The sequence below is a fragment of the Equus caballus genome, chromosome 12, assembly GCF_041296265.1.
Source record: "Equus caballus isolate H_3958 breed thoroughbred chromosome 12, TB-T2T, whole genome shotgun sequence".
Classification (NCBI taxonomy): domain Eukaryota; kingdom Metazoa; phylum Chordata; class Mammalia; order Perissodactyla; family Equidae; genus Equus; species Equus caballus.
This window is the reverse complement of record NC_091695.1, coordinates 46,272,594-46,288,266: the sequence shown is the minus strand read 5'-3', so window position 1 is coordinate 46,288,266 and position 15,673 is coordinate 46,272,594. Positions and strand designations below refer to the sequence as shown.

The window sequence follows — 15,673 nt, the reverse complement described above, 5'->3', positions numbered from 1 at the left end:
GGAATAGAGGCTCACGTCACACCTTGGGTGGCGCGTGCTGAGAATCCTGGCCCTGATCATCCCCGCCCTTGCTCTCTGAGGCAGTGGTTCCAAGGCTACAGAGACCCCAGGCTGCTGCCCACCCCTGCCAGTGCTCAGCTCCTAGAGCACAGGTGTCACTCAGAGGAGCTTGCCATTGTCCGCACCAGGCTCCAGAGCCCTAGTTCAGAGATTTTCCGGTGGGGGAGGCGGGGGGGAGGCAGTAAGAGAGCTCCTAATCTCATCCCAAAGGAGCTGACTCCATGGGTGAAATTTAAGCCTAAGGGCGCTCTCAAGAACAGTGGGGGTCAGGTGACAGGCAGCTGGGAGGAGATGCCCGGATTTCCGAAGACACAGCCCAGACGGTACCCCGCTGGTGTGCAGGAGGGAACTGGAGCTTCAGGGAGCTGGGAGGAACCCTCCTGGGGTCAGGGCAAATACCAAACTCTGACTTGGAGACAACTCCTAGAAAGGAGGCAGGATTTGACTGGGTTAGTGTGTAGGGGAATTTACGCCCCAGGGCACTGCTGGAAATAGAGCAATTGGCTGGCAATTAGTGGAGTTAACAGCTGGGTGGGTCATGGACTGAGGGGAAGAGGGCCCTACCACTTCCACTACCGCCCAGGGCGACTGGGGGCCTGTCCAGAGCCACAACTCCCCCCCTCAGCCCCCGAGGAGGAGCTCAGCCAGGGGCCACAGACACAGGCTTCACTGAAATCATCCAGGTACTCAATAAACTGGTTAAAATGGTAGGTATATACGTTTTCATTGTACAAAATTAAGATTTAACTTTATTTTAGTTCAAATGGCTAGACAACAGTTTCAACACCAATAGTTACTCAAGTCATCCTTTCCTCTGCTGAAACGAATCGCTTTACTCCATATGGTCTATATATTTTATCACAATTTACACACACACAGTGCCCTTGGAGAAAAGGCTGCTCCTGAGAGCACAAGACTGGCTAAAGAACACGGACGACTCGGTACTTCAGTATTCCACCGCAGGCCTGCAAACACAAAGAAACTCTGGTAACACTAAAAGAAGCCATTCAATGTGTCTTGAAGCCTGACACACACTCTCTCAAGTGCCGGAGCATCTTCTGAGACCTAGCAGGCAGCCGGGTGGGGAAGTGCATCTCCTTTCCATGCTCTCCCCTCAAGTTCTCCTTCCGACACTGCAGGTGTCTTTCACACGTGCCGGTGTTAATTACACTGAATGCCCCGACTTACAGCTCCTCTGGTAAACAACTTCAGTTGACTGTCAGATCATCTAATGCCTCCCCTTTCACATTAATGAGAGATTTTCATATACCTACTGAGATCTTGGATCAGAAAACACTCTGTCGCTGCAGGTGAAAGACACCCTGACTCACACTAGCCTGAGCTGAGAGCCGGTCAGGTCTGAGGGGCGCCGGCTCCAGGCCTGAGGTCAGGGCCTCGGAGTTTTGATCACTTTGTCCCCCTTGTGCTGCCATCTGGGTCAGTCTCGTGAAAGAACTGCCGACTCATTACTTCTGTCTTTGATTACGTCCGGTCCAAAGTTCTGGCTAACATCATTTTCCTTTACTTGATTTCAAATTGTTTTGTTGTCAGGCCTCCTGCTCTTGTTCCATTTGTTTTTGTTTTATAATCTCTCGTTTGTTTCCATGGATGTTAACTTATCTCTTTAAGCAACTTAAACACTTATTTTGACAGTTGTTGCCGGACTGTGCATGAACTGCCGATGGAGCACAGGTCTAGCTCCGTGAGGAGGCGGCTCTGGGAGGATGTCTCAGGACGAGATCTCTTTCTGTTGCGGGATCTGGCCTGGGCTCGTCCGGACTGGGAGGTTTTGTTCCCCTCCCTCCTGGGGTCCCTGGGTGCCCCTCCCAGCCTCCCATGGCCTCAGGTGACTCGGGGCTAGTGCTACGCGGCTCCACTACAGACGGCGCCAGTCCTGAGAGAACCAGGGGGCAGTGCAGGGCATCCCAGGCATGCTCTCTGCTTTCCCCAGGCCCGCGACTGCCTATGAAGCCCCAACCTACATGGGACAGCGGCCTGGGGGGGAAACATCATCTGACCCTAGCTTCAAAAAGCGAGTCTAAATCTAGTTCTGAGTCCATTGAACGAACACGCAGTTCCTGCGACTCTCACCTGCGGGAGGCGTGTTCCCTCCTGCCCCCGCCTGCTTGGAGCCTGGAGCTCTGCAGGCCAGGAAATCTAGCCAACTTAGGCTTGCCATGTGGGTTTCTACCCTCTTTGTGTCCTGAGGGTATTCTCTTTTGGGGGCCTGGCTATACCTTTTGGCTATTTGTTTCTCTATTTAAATTTTACCTTTTCACTGGTGCATTTGGAGAAGAGATGTGTCAAAGTACGAGTTCGTGCTGCCATCCTGACTGGAAGTCAGAATTCATTCAAGAAATGGTCGCACACCTAGTCTAGCTGAACACCAGACAGGCGAGCCTGGCCCCTCAGGGTGCTCCAAAGGAACAGACAAGCTAGCAACAACCCAGTGTGGCCAGCGCTCTGAGTGAGAGACCCAGGCTACCGTGTGAGCAGGGCGGAAGTCACCTATGATGGGAGGGGGTGGGCGTGCTTATGCAAAGGTTTGCCGAAGGAGATGGCGCCTGACCCAAATTCTGAACAGGGAGTGGCTACCCAGTCGGTGAGAGCCTCTTCACAAAAGCAGGGACATCTGACAATGGAGAAGCGGGTCAGTGGGCTGGGGCATGGGCAGCGCAGAAGGAGCAAGGTGAGGCTGACGCAGGCGGAGGGTGGACTGTGAAGGCCCTTGTGCACAGTCAGGAGCCCGGATGCCACCTTGAGGGCTCTGGGAGTCGTCCATCTACAGCCTCTGAGCGCCTTGAACAGGGAGTGGGCAAAACTGTGAAAGCCCCAGGCAGTGCTCGGCACAAAGGATGTGCTCCAAATGGGTGAGAGTGAGAACCAGCTCTGAGCCCAGAGTAAGAGTGCCAGGGAGAAATGAGGTCTGAATTAAGCCCAGCGTTAGAGAGATGGAGACCAAAAGGGAATTCTTAAGACAAAACACAAGTATGCAACATGTGCCAGATGCTACTTGCTGTATTCTCCCTCGGTTTTTAAAGCATCCCTTGGATGCTGTGTTCAGAAGAGCTGGTAAGAGGGTGAGGCCAGAAGTGGAGGGACCAGGCAGGTATTGCAATGACGCAGGCAAGACCAGGTGAGCGAGCGCACTGTAAGAGAAGTCGGTGGGCTCCAAAGATGCCCTGGAGGAGAGCCAACTGGATGTGCTGACAGACCCAACAGATCTGAGAGGAAGAAAGGCCCAAGACCATGCCAAGGATTCCGGCAGGAGCAAGGGAGGGACGGAGTCACTACGTTCCGAGAAGGGAACGAGCATGGGAAGAGCACGTTCTGAAGAGAGGGGCGGAAGTCCAGTGTGGACTGCTCCATTTGAGATAGCATCAGACACTCACGCGGAGTGAGATACCCAGTGCAGAGCTGCAATTCCCTGTCTGGAGTTCTCGGGAACGTTGGCCAAGACGGGATAGCAATTGCATTCCACGCAAATGGACAAGGCACTGAGCGCAGACAAGAAGAGATGAGGTTCCAGCCCTGTGACAACCTAACATTGGACGGCTGGGAGATGAGGGGCATCAACAAAGCAGACTGGGAGCGGGCAGTGGGCAGGAGGACATGCCGGAATCCAGCGCTCCCAGCAGGAATCAGCCCTATCTCTGATGCTGGCTGACCGATCACTGATAGGTGGATCTGCTGAAAGGCAGGTCAGCGGTGACCGTGAGAACAGCAGTTCTGGCGCAGCGGCAGGGCCGAAAGCCTGACTGGGCTGAGGTCACTAGAGAGCAGGAGGAGAAGCGAAAACTCCTTTGAGGAACTGGGCGGTAGAGGGGGAAGAGAAACAGGGCAGGGGCTGCAGCAGACATGGGTTTAGAAAGACCTTCTGGAGGACGAGACAGTGTGCGTGCTGACGGCAGGAAGCCAGGGGAGCGGTGGGACTGACAGAGTAACTCCCCTGAGTAAGCGCGAGCAGATCGGGCCAAGCGGCCAAGTGCAGAGGTGGCCTTTCCTGGGTGCACACAGTTCGCCCACAGTAAGAGGAAGGGCAGCCGAATACACGGGCACAGATCCAGGTAAATAGGTAGACATGTGGTGAGAGTTTACGCAAGACCTCTTCTGATTTCTTCCAATTTCACTGAGAAAACAGAGGACTTGGCGTTAAGTTTAAGGGTGGGTGAGGAGCGCTGGGGAGGGGAAAGGGGAAGGAAGAAAACAGCCATCTAGAAGAGAAGAGTCGCTGTTTGACAGTCACGTGACTGTGGCGGCATGCGGGCCCACTTCCGGTCACTGGTCACGACAGCGGACGGAGAACGCACTTACTGGGTGCAGGCTTCTGCCGGTGAGTACAGTGAAGTGAAAGAGGCGAGGGAGGGGCAGGGCGTGCAAGGCTGTGATGATAACGGACCATGGGATTTCAGGGGGGTGAGGAAGAAGGGAGAGGGGAGAAGGGCGAGGGACCATGACCAGTGGCAGGGGACCTGCAGTCCCAGGAGGGTTGAGTATCAGCGTTTTATTTTTAAGTCTTACTAGCTGTTATGGACAAATTTCGCCACCTTTAAATGAAACGCCTAGTCGAAGCACAACAAGGTGGACACTGGACGCTTCAGGGGGTGCGTCGAAGCTCCCCTGCGCACGGGACGAGGAGCTGGTTCCTACACGGACTCACACCGCCTGGAAAGAGAGAGCTCCGCCCCGGAGCCCACTTGCGCTCCCATCGAGCCCATATGCTGGATGCCTGTCACCTCGCTTTCCCGTGACCTCCTCCCGCGCCCTTCCCCGGGCAAGCCTGTGTCTCTTTCATGCAGTCCCCGTAAGTTCTTCCTAACAGCCCAGACTGTCTTCGTTCACCTGTAAAGAGAATATGTTTCATTCCTATCGCTGGGTTATATCTCAAAAGAAATCTGTGATAGACTGCTTTGGCTATGGTATAAAACACATTTACAGAACTTGACAATTATTTTTACTCCTTAAAGGAAAACCTTTTCCCTTCGCTCAAAAGAATTCGACAACTGAAAAAGCATCAAAGCAAATTTAAACTTAGGAGTTTAGATAAACATTAGACAGGAAATTCCAAAGTTTAAGATTCCAGAAGCACGTTCATATGTGCACTGTGTATCATTATTGCAGAAAAAACTAGCACAGGCTGAACAAACCCCAAATATGTGCAGTAAATGACCTCCTCTGTTACCATCACAGGAATCTAATTGTCAGCATCTACATTTTTCCTCTTTAGAAAAAAAATGTTTCTCTAAAAAATACTGTAAGCCACATATACTACTAGTCTAAAGTGTCGTTCTATTTACTATAATTAAAGTATCTCTGAAACTGAACAGATCCAATAATCACTGGGATATTTTCATTTAAAGTATAAGTCTGAGCAATACAGATTTGCATTTCCGTTTGACATTTTCTAGGATTGAGAAGAGGGAAGGTAACAGCCATTAACACCAGCTCAAGAACTTGGTTTCACATAACGCTCAAAAACGCTGACATTTAGCATTTCTGGACAAAAGGTTCAGATCTGGATAACAGGTCCAGATTATGCAAACCAGACATTATTTATCAAAATCCGCCATGAGACCAATTTTAAGTTACGTCCTATGGATCAGATGCAACATTTAGCTCCGAAAGCAAAGAACATTCTTTCTTCCCAGTCATTCCAGTAGCTCCCAGCAACTGCAGGACTCTGGGCTGGAAGCAGCCGCCCTTCCCACTCCCCCAGCCCCACGTGAGTCCTGACCCCCCCCCGCCCTCCCCCAAATTCTTCACTCGGCCATCCCATGCTGCGCTTCAGCATCTTTCACTCTCTATCATCTCCATCAGTACTTTCGTTTTACTTTTCAGCTACTCTTCATTATTTTCGCTAACCTGCTGAAACAGGAGCGAAGCTTCAGTGGAGGCAAAAAGTACCCGTCCTCTTGGTGTGGGGACAGGGAGGGTAATAAACAAATAGAAACAGGGTCTAACTGTTAGCACACCAAACGAACCCCTGAAAAACTGACTTGCAGAACTGACAGATTATCTTGTGTCAGCAGAAGCTACCCGCTTCAGCCTTAGGTTTTAAAGCATGTCAAATTGTGAAATAAAGGAAATTGGAAGTTTATTTACGAGTCAGCAAATCATATGTTTCAAAACTCCAGCATCTTGATTAAAAGTGTGCTTAGAAAGGTTATTACAACTATCTATTCCTGTTAACAGACTATGTCTAACTGTCTGTTGATGTCGCATCTAACGACGGGAGGAGAGGGACACTCAGAAGACAGCAAACTTTACGCCCTTGGAAAAGCTGACCGTCAGCTCACTAGACTTGTGGAAAGCCACTTTTAAGGCAACAGCACGGGATTTTCAGTCACTGAACGTCATTTGCAAGCAATAGAGTAAAATGCATAAGCAGTTACAAAGTCCCAATACATCTAATTTCTTTTCTTGTCGGTTTCTCTTTAAGAAACGGATACTGACACAATTTATGCTGCTGCTCAGCATTTAGGGATTCATAGCAGAGACTGTATAATCTGAACCGAAAAAGACAGTACAGCACAGTATTTCAGCGTCATCTCAACTTGGTTCACAGCAAACACACACCATGCGTATTTTTTACGTCTTTAAGATAACACAGAGACGGACACCCAGCAAACAGCTAAGGCAGGTTACCCACTGGGACTGGGAAAGGGGGCTGAAGCGAGACTTCGTTTTTAATTTATATTCCTTTTTAAATTTTTAACTATGCCCTTGCCTTGTATTTAAAAAAAAAAAAAAGACCAATCCTCCCTTCTCTTTTTGTCTCCCAAAACAATGCTAGAGCACAGGACGCGACCAGAATATGGACTGTCCACGTGGACACAGAACTTGTTCAGAAACACCTGCCCCCTCAGCCACCACACCCCAATCCTGAATCCTGTTCTTGCTCTCTGCAACCTGGCCTCAGGCCCCGCTGCTGCCCTGAAAGCGCTCTGGCTCAGACACAGCAATCCCCTCACCTGCGCTAACCCCAGGCAGGCTTCGTGCTCACTGACCTCGCCAACCACTGTCAGGGAGCATGCGATCCCACCTTCCCCTTCTCTTCCCCTCGTCCTTTTCCCTGCTCATCTCGTAACTGCTGAACAAAAGGTTCCTGGGTGCCCTGTTCACTCTCCACACCTGTGTCCTGTGTCCAAGGCTTTAAGCCCCCACCCCGGCAACTGTCCAACTGCCCGTCAGACATCTCTACTTGGACGCTTAAACCACCTTCCCCAAACGGAGTTCATCACCCTCCTCCCTGACCCAGCCCCCAACTCCTCCCAGGCCCTCACTCAACTCAGCAGAGGACCCACCCAGGCAGTTGTCCAAGCCAGACTCCCGGACGTCACATCACCCACTTCCTCTCCCCCCACATTAACCAGCTGCTGGGTACTAATTCTGCCTCCTACCTGGATCTTCTGGAGGGTCCTCGCTGCCTCCTGCTCTGCCTAGGCCACCAGGTCTCCTTGGTCTGGAGGGGCGGTTCCAGAAGTCAGCTCCCGCAGCTCTGACCCTGCCTCTCTCTCCAGCCTGCTCCCTCATTACTCTGTGTCTCACACTCGGCATGTCAGTCCCAACTCATCTACAGTTCCTAGAACACGTCTGTGCCTCGCCTGTGCCCTCTGCCTCAGGTCTGTGAATCGGCCGGTCTTCCCCTGGCCACCACTCGCCCTGCTCAGTTCATGGCCTAAGGGCCGTGTGCTGCAGAACAAAACACCCGTCTACCTCAGAGGTTTGCAGGCGGCACAGGGAACCGTGCTGTCCAGACCAGCTGCCTAAAAACCACCTGTGCAGCTGATGAAAATGCAGACTCCTAGGCCTCAGCCTACTGAATCAACATTTCTGGGGTGGAACCTGGAATATGTATTTTTAAAGGCTTCCCAGGGTAATTCAGTAGCCATGCTGGGAAACAACTGACCTTTATGACCTTGGACTGGTCACTTAGTTCTCCATCTTGACGACTCATCTAAAAATATGGGAAGCAATATCTACGTTCTACCACAGCCACCAGTGTGACATCAAATGAGGACGCTGGAAATGAGCCACTCCGCTGAAAGGCCTCACTGTCAGCCCTCAAACACAGGCGACGGCCGCCACCTGGCCCTGCCGAGCTCCTTCCACTGCATCTCCGGGCGTTTCCACCAGGAGCAGGTGGCTAACAGGGTTCTGACGGGCTGATTTTTGCAATATTGCTAAAACGGATGTCACTTAAGTACCTTCAAACGTTAGCTCAGCTCTTAACAGAAGCATTCCCACCCATGATGGGGAAAACGATCACACGTACACTCACCTTCTTCCAACAGGACCACCGGCTGGCTTTCCAGCCCGCCCTGTCACCTCCCATTACCTTCGCCACCACACTTCAGAGGCGGTCTGCACTCCGCCCCGCGTCCCCGTGCTCATGCCCGCCCAGGTTCTCGCTGTCCGCCCCCTCTCCCTGCCACTCACCGACCTACCACTCTCCAAGATCAGCAAACCTGAGCGCCACCCAGCCCTCCGCTCTCCCTGCGCTGGACCCTTCACCAGCTGTCGGCCCCGGGGCCTGCTCTCGTCTTCCAAAACTCGTCTCTGCTAAGTGCTGAGCAGCCACTGCTCCCAACAGCAGCTCAAACCTGTTCTGCCAAAAACCGAATGTGACTTCCATTTGGAGGAGGAAAAAACTACCTTAGTGTTTTTTTTTTAATGTATGTATGGACCAGGTCAAAAATACACTGTGCCAGATGTTTACAGATTTACCCATAATTGCCAAAACCAGGAAGCAACCAAGAAGTCCCTCAGTGGGTGAGTGGATGAACTATGGTCCACCCAGACAATGGAGTACTATTCAGCACTAATAAGAAGGAGCTATTAAGCCGTGAAAAGATACCGAGGAATCTTAAATGCACATTCCTTGGTGAAAGAAGCTAATCTTGGTGAAAGAATCACATACTGTATGATTCCAACTATATGACATTCTGGAAAAGGGAAAACTATGGAGATGCTCGAAAGATCAGTGATGGTCAGGGCTGGGGGAAGGGAAGGATGCACAGGGGGAGCACGGGATTTCAGGGCAGTGAAACTACTCCAGATGACCTATAATGGTGGACACAGGTCCTTACACACGTGTTCAGCCCACAGCACGTCCAGCACCAAGAGCGAACCCTGACGTCAACCGTGGACTCTGGGTGGTGACGATGCATCAACGTAGGTTCAAGGACTGTAACCAATGTGCCACGCTGGTGGGGGGTGTGGACAGTAGGGGAGGCTGGGGGAGTGGGGGTCAGGAGGTATACGGGAAACCTCTGTATCTTCCCCTCAATTTTGCTGTAAGCCCAAAATGGCTCTAAAAAATAAAGTTTATTGAAAACAACCATCCTGTGCCTCTTTCCTAACTGTTGGCTTGGCAACTAGGGAGGATACATTGTGTGGGAGTCTAATTCCAAATGAGCATCCTTTAGAGCCAAACCTGAGCATCTCTGTAGGATGCGGTCTGTCCACCGGCTGCAGGGGCACTGCCAGGCAGCAATAACACAAACACAACTCACAACTTGGTCTGCCCACTCTGACATTTGATCATTTTTGACATCTTAACTTTTTTTACTCTTGAGAGAACTGCATTACCTCACAGTAATTGAAACACTGATGTGAATTTCTTTTCCCCCCAAGACTGGCACCTGAGCTAACAACTGCTGCCAATCTTCTTCTTCCCTTTTTCCTTTCTGCTTTTTCTCCCCAAATCCCCCCAGTACATAGTTGTATCTCCTAGTTGTGGGTCCTTCTAGTTGTGGCATGTGGGACACTGCCTCGGTGTGGCCTGACAAGTGGTGCCATGTCCATGCCCAGGATCCGAACCAGTGAAGCCCCAGGCTGCCGCAGCAGAACCAGGGAACTTAACCACTCGGCCGTGGGCCGGCCCCTGATGTGACTATTTTATAACACTATTTTCAATCCACATCACTCAAATTCATAAAAAATGTGACCACACTGCTTTTCTTTTCTTTTCTTTTTGAAATTTTTTTACTACGACAAAAGTCACTAACATAAAATTCACCATCTTAACCATTTTCAAGAGTACAATTCAGTGATTTTCAGCATATTCACAATGTTGTGTTACCATCACCAGTAATTCCAGAACATTTTGGTCACGCCCCAAAAGCTGATCCATTAGCAGTCACTCCCCATTACCTCCCCCCCAGCCCCTGGCAGCCACAAATCCTCTGAGTCCACGGACTCGCCTGTTCTGGACGTTTCGTATAAATGAAATCACACAATATCTGTCCTTTCGTGTCTGGTGTCTTTCAGTCAGCATCACATATTTAAGGTTCATCCACATCGTAGCGTGTGTCAGGGCCTTGTTCACTTTTATGGCTGAATAATATTCGACCGCACGGATGGACCACGTTTTGTTTATCCCTTCATTCGCTGACGAACATGTGGGTTGCTTCCACTTCCTAGCGATCATGAATAATGCTGCTATGAACATTCCTGCACAAGTTTTTATGCGGATTTATGCTATGTTTTCTCTCGGGTGTACACAGGAGTAGACACATTTCTTTACAACGTCAATGAGTGAATTATTCCATTTTTGTTTCTCATTTCCAATTTAAATTTCTAGCTATGTTAGCCATCACTCCTTTCTTCTTTGGAAGGCATCTGCTTTTAAGCAAAAATGGGGATTTACTCATGGGCAGTAAGTATAAGTTTTGCTTCACGTATTTTTACCTTTCTGCTAAATAGTAAACCAAAATGTTTTCGGTTGTTACAAGCATTTTGTATTTAAACACAAATAATGTCTCACAATTAGTCAAGACAATTTGAAATACGAATGCACACGTATATTTCAAAACAATCTGAAATATTAGTGTGAAAGTATATTTCAGAAGCATAATATTTCAGTGCATAATAACAGCGAAATATTCACAGGCAAAAACATTCTAATTAAATTTTTCAAACTGAGCCTGAGCGGCAGGGGAGAATCAAACCAATGAAATAAAAAATCAAGGGCAGAAATCCTTTATTCAAATAGGAATGAGTGCCTTCTGGAATCTTGTAGGTAGGTTTTTTTTTAAACATTACTTTTTTACAAAAGACGACTACCTTAAAGAGTTTCAGATAAATTAACAACACTAGATAATAATAAAATGAAAACACAATATGAAGCATATTAATGTCCAGTTTATATTCACACCATGTTTCAAACTTTCCAGTAAAGCAAGTATGTGATTTTTGGCGCTGCCCGTGCTTACTGGAGTATAAAATAGTTTTCATTTTCAAATACTTCATTTCATAGATCTATGCACGTGCCAAAAAACTACTGAATCATAAAGAAACTGTCTTTAAAGTATGAGACCAGAAACTGCCTGCCTGACCTTCACAGCCTAAAGCCATCATTAGGAGCAGCGTAAAATCCACATTTCCACGGAGATGTTTTGGCCATCACAAACTTTTACAAAACAGGGATAGCAGCAGCAATGGAAGGATGCTCAGGACAGAGCTTTTTTTCACATCAACTTTTAAAACTTTGTTTTTTACAAATGGTAATAAAGGTATCCATGGAGGCCTCCCTTCCAGCCCTGGTGGCTCTTCAACTCGGCAGGCAGCTGAAGGCAGACGCTCCCCGTTTATCCCGAGGTTCGACGCGCGGAGAATCCAGTGAGACACGCATTCCCTCTAGTGCCTCTCCAGCAGGGACACGGCCTGAGGAGGGCCGGCCGGCTCGCAGCGTCCTCCTCCTCTCACAGCCGCACTGACACAAAAGCCGTAATGTATTTATTCTTCTCCTACCGATGGACACTTACGACTGTGCTTCCGATCTTTAGCTCTGACAAACAGCATGGCAACAAATAACCTTGTACATGTATCATTCTGCACGTGTGCCAAGTGCATCTGCAGGATAAAACCTTAGAATTTCTGAGTCAAAGGTCAGTTGCAATTTTAATAGCTACTGCTAAATTATTCCTCCTGGGCCAGCAGCTTATGAAACACCTGCTTCCTGTAGTTCTGCCACCCTGGTGTGTTATTAAACTTTGGGGCCCATTTTCTTCTTTGGATCCATCTTCCATTCCCTGTCGCCCATCAAATAGGGGTCTCCAAAATCTTCTCATATGACAGAGACTGAACGCATGCCTGGGCACTTGGTGAGAGTTCCAGAGGCAATATGTTCTTCGTGACCCTCCGTCACTCCCCTGGCCCTCTCATGACCAAGGGAACTATTCTGACATTTCACCTGCAAAGAAGGCTCAGCTCATATGCGAGACTGTTGTACTTGCCCAGGTCTCTACTTGACAATCTGTGATACGAACGGCACGTTGTCCTTATTTCAGTCACGGTTATTCATTTTTCTCGGATCAAATACAATTGAGATTGGTCTGTGTTTACTTATCCTAACACACTTTTATGGAGTGGCCACCTCTTCTTTCACATTTCTATATTTTTCTATGGAATGGCTTCTGATCATCTTCTCTTAAACTCATTCATCAGCAGAAGGTACAAACATCTGACTTGCGTCTTTGGTGCAGTCGTGCCCAAACATTTACAGAACGAAATGTTTCACCGTAAACTAACTTTTTAAATTTACTTTATTTTATAATTAGGATATTGTCCTGATTTTTTAAAATTATGTACAAAAAGGAGGTACTGGATTGCTCTGAGGGACAGACCCAGAAATGGACCTGCTGGCTCAAAGACCTATGGAATTGAATTCTCAATGTTTCTAATGTTATAAATTGCAGTGTACTAAATAAAGATTAGTTTTACTGTTCTTGTCATTTCCTCATACATTTATAATTTAAGAGAGTTTGCAATGTCTTGAAAACAACGTAACAATCACAAACATAATCGTCTCCATCAATGATTAAGATTGCTTTGTAGCGGGCCAGCTGCATGGTCATTTTTATAGTCCCACGCAAAGTGAGGACTGTCTTACTACTTTTTAGAAGATAAAACATTATTTGCAAAAATAATGTTTTATTTCACTGCAATTTCTCTATGTAGAATCTTTGCCCTTTTTTTTTGGCCAGGAAGACTGCCCCCGAGCTAACATCTGTTGCCAATTTTCCTCTACTTGGCATGTGGGTTGCTGGCACAGCATGGCTGACGAGTGGAGTAGGTCTGTGCCCAGGATCCAAACCCGAAACCCAGGCCACTGAAGTGCAGTGCACCGAACTTAACCACTACACCAGGGGGCTGGCCCCAAATCTTTGCCTTTTTTAACCTCCCCATGGCAATAAAGGACAGATTAAAATATTACGCTATTACATAACAGTAGAAATAATCACAAACCTGTGATTATTCAGCTTGACACCCCAGTTATGAAGCTTATGTAAACATCACATACATAGTCTGTGTGCCTAAACACAAGGCGACTTCAAGGGGCCAGCCCCCCATTTCCCTACGAAGACGGCTGCCAGAAAGGTTGGCCACATTAACACACCCTTCCAGGAAAGTAGAGCACCAGCCGACTCTGACTCCGACTCAGCCCCACAAATTTACTAAAATAAACAGGCAGACAAAAGTGTTCGTGCCAGCTGCACGCTAAGTTACCACATCTAACATGCTTACTCTGCACTTCGGCATATCACCAGGATTTACAACATCTCTGCGAGACCCTTAAACTATGTTTTCTAGTCTTCCTTGCTTGACAACAGCAGCTCACCTTTTAGTGAGCCCCTGGGGACTCATCTGACACCATCTACCACGTGGGAGTCCCTACGTTAGGGCGCTCTACCTGCGAGTCACTGCTCCGTCACTCACACTCCGCCACGTTCCAGAACCACTGGTGGTCCCGCCTTAGCATGTGGTGGTATCCCTCCCGGCAATGATGGCTCCACCAAAACATGGAGCCAATAAAGGCATGGAAGTGATGGAGGGTGCCAGTGTTCCAGGCATCCTGAACCTGAGAGGGGAGGACAGTAACCTGATTAACGCCCCTGCTCCTCTAGTAAAATGACGTCATACTGGTCTCCCCAGCCCCTCTCAGGAACAGCTTTATAGTTTACAGGTTAGCAATTCTCCTGAAAAGTCCTAGGGTGTGAGCAAGGTTTCCCCGATTCAGTTACTATTTTAGCATTTTTCAGGCTTGTCAGTAGTTCACACTAGCACTTCAATTCTGCAAAGAAAGCCACAATCCACTCTTTTGCGTGTGATGAAGCACTCTGTGAAGTTATTTCATGACCTTTATTACATGAGGACGTCCGAGATGTGGAAGAGCGTTTGGACACCACCCCCTAGGCCTTCATAGGTACCACCGAGCACAACGGCACAGAAAGGGATCTAAGACAGGACCTGCTCTGTCACACTTTGAGACTCCACTACTGACGGGAACAGAAATGTCAAACAAGACCCCCGCGGGTACTATTCAACAGCCCCACTCTGACGGCAACTGGGTCCCCGCACACTGCACCTGACTGCCCTAGAGCCACCCGCAATTCCCAAGGCAGGCAGGGAACGAGCACGGAGAAGCTGGGCCAGCAGTGCAACAGATACGGGGAGACCATGCCTGGAAGCTCCAGCTGAGCGCACAGGACACCGAGGACAAGCGAGCAGCCTGCTCTCCTTTCCGTCTCTGACGAGCGTTTTGGACACACGGGACAGAAGGGCATCTCGGGCTGAGGCAGGGCTCTCAACATCAGCCGTGCCTGAAAGTGCTCCATGCGGGATTCCTCCCGCGGCTCCATCACGCCGGGTCAGCAGAAACACAAGTTCAGAAGGAGCACCTACGGCTACCTGAGGCTACACTGACAGCAGCTCCTCCCCGCCTGCTAACAAGTCAAAGAAACACAGGAGCTGCGGCGTGCAAGGCCACGCAGCCTCGGCTGACAGTAGTGAGGACAGGTGAGCCCGAAGACGCTGTCGACCCCCTCTCCTGCAGTGTCCACAGCAGGAGTGACAACGGCCCCCGGAGCACACACAGCTGGCTGGCGGATCTCAGGTAAGGGTGCAGCGTCAACAAAGGCGGGCTCTCGGCACCTGCAGGGCCCCCATCACGCTGCCCCACCAGAGCGCTCTCGGAGAACTGACTCCAGCCCTCGGGGACCGCCCTGCCGTGAGCTCACACCCTCGGTGCCTTTCTGTTCCTCTGTCGACCCTTCTCCTCCCACCCGGCGTGCCTGGCACACCACACCCCTCCGCAGCCAACCACCCGACACGCAGCAGGCCCGCCCAGCCGGCCCAAACTGCGCCCTCTGCTCGTGCTCGCGGGCCCGTGGCAGCTCCTCCTTCCCAATGCCGCCCCAGCCCCGCGCCTCCCGCATGCCCAACGCGACGTCGCAGCCGGAGCTCAACCCTGCCGCTCTGTACAGGCTCCGCCGGCCCCTGAGAAAGACAGCACCTGTCCCTTCCGTGCGGGACCACACTCACACGAGTCTGCTCGAGGGAAAGAACTGCTCCCCTCACTGTTTCAAAATCCCCAGCCCGGGCGAACAATGTAGTGTTCAAACAACAGGTCCCCGTGGATCTGAACCAGCAACGACTACGTCTGACTGTGAATATTACCGCGTTGTAACCTTCTTAAACTGTCACGGCTCCGTGTACTCACGTCTTGCAAACCAGTCTCACACGAGCCTTATATTATAACCAGTTTTACCTACCCTCTAACTTAACAAGAAGGGCGTCTCAGAAAGAACCAAAGGTCTAAGTACAAAAC

At 49.7% G+C, this 15,673-nt stretch overlaps 1 protein-coding gene and 1 non-coding gene across 20 annotated transcripts in view; both read right to left on the bottom strand.

Annotated features, from left to right (window-relative positions):
• The window catches only part of LOC111775994 (PTPRF interacting protein alpha 1), a 99,598-nt gene that overhangs the window by 63,310 nt on the left and 20,615 nt on the right, over window positions 1-15,673 (bottom strand). The gene's annotated exons all lie outside the window — the stretch shown is intronic.
• Window positions 7,788-7,882, bottom strand: MIR8921-1 (microRNA mir-8921-1). Its single transcript, NR_127907.2, is given in 1 exon segment — window positions 7,788-7,882. It is a non-coding gene; the product is annotated as a microRNA mir-8921-1 (primary transcript).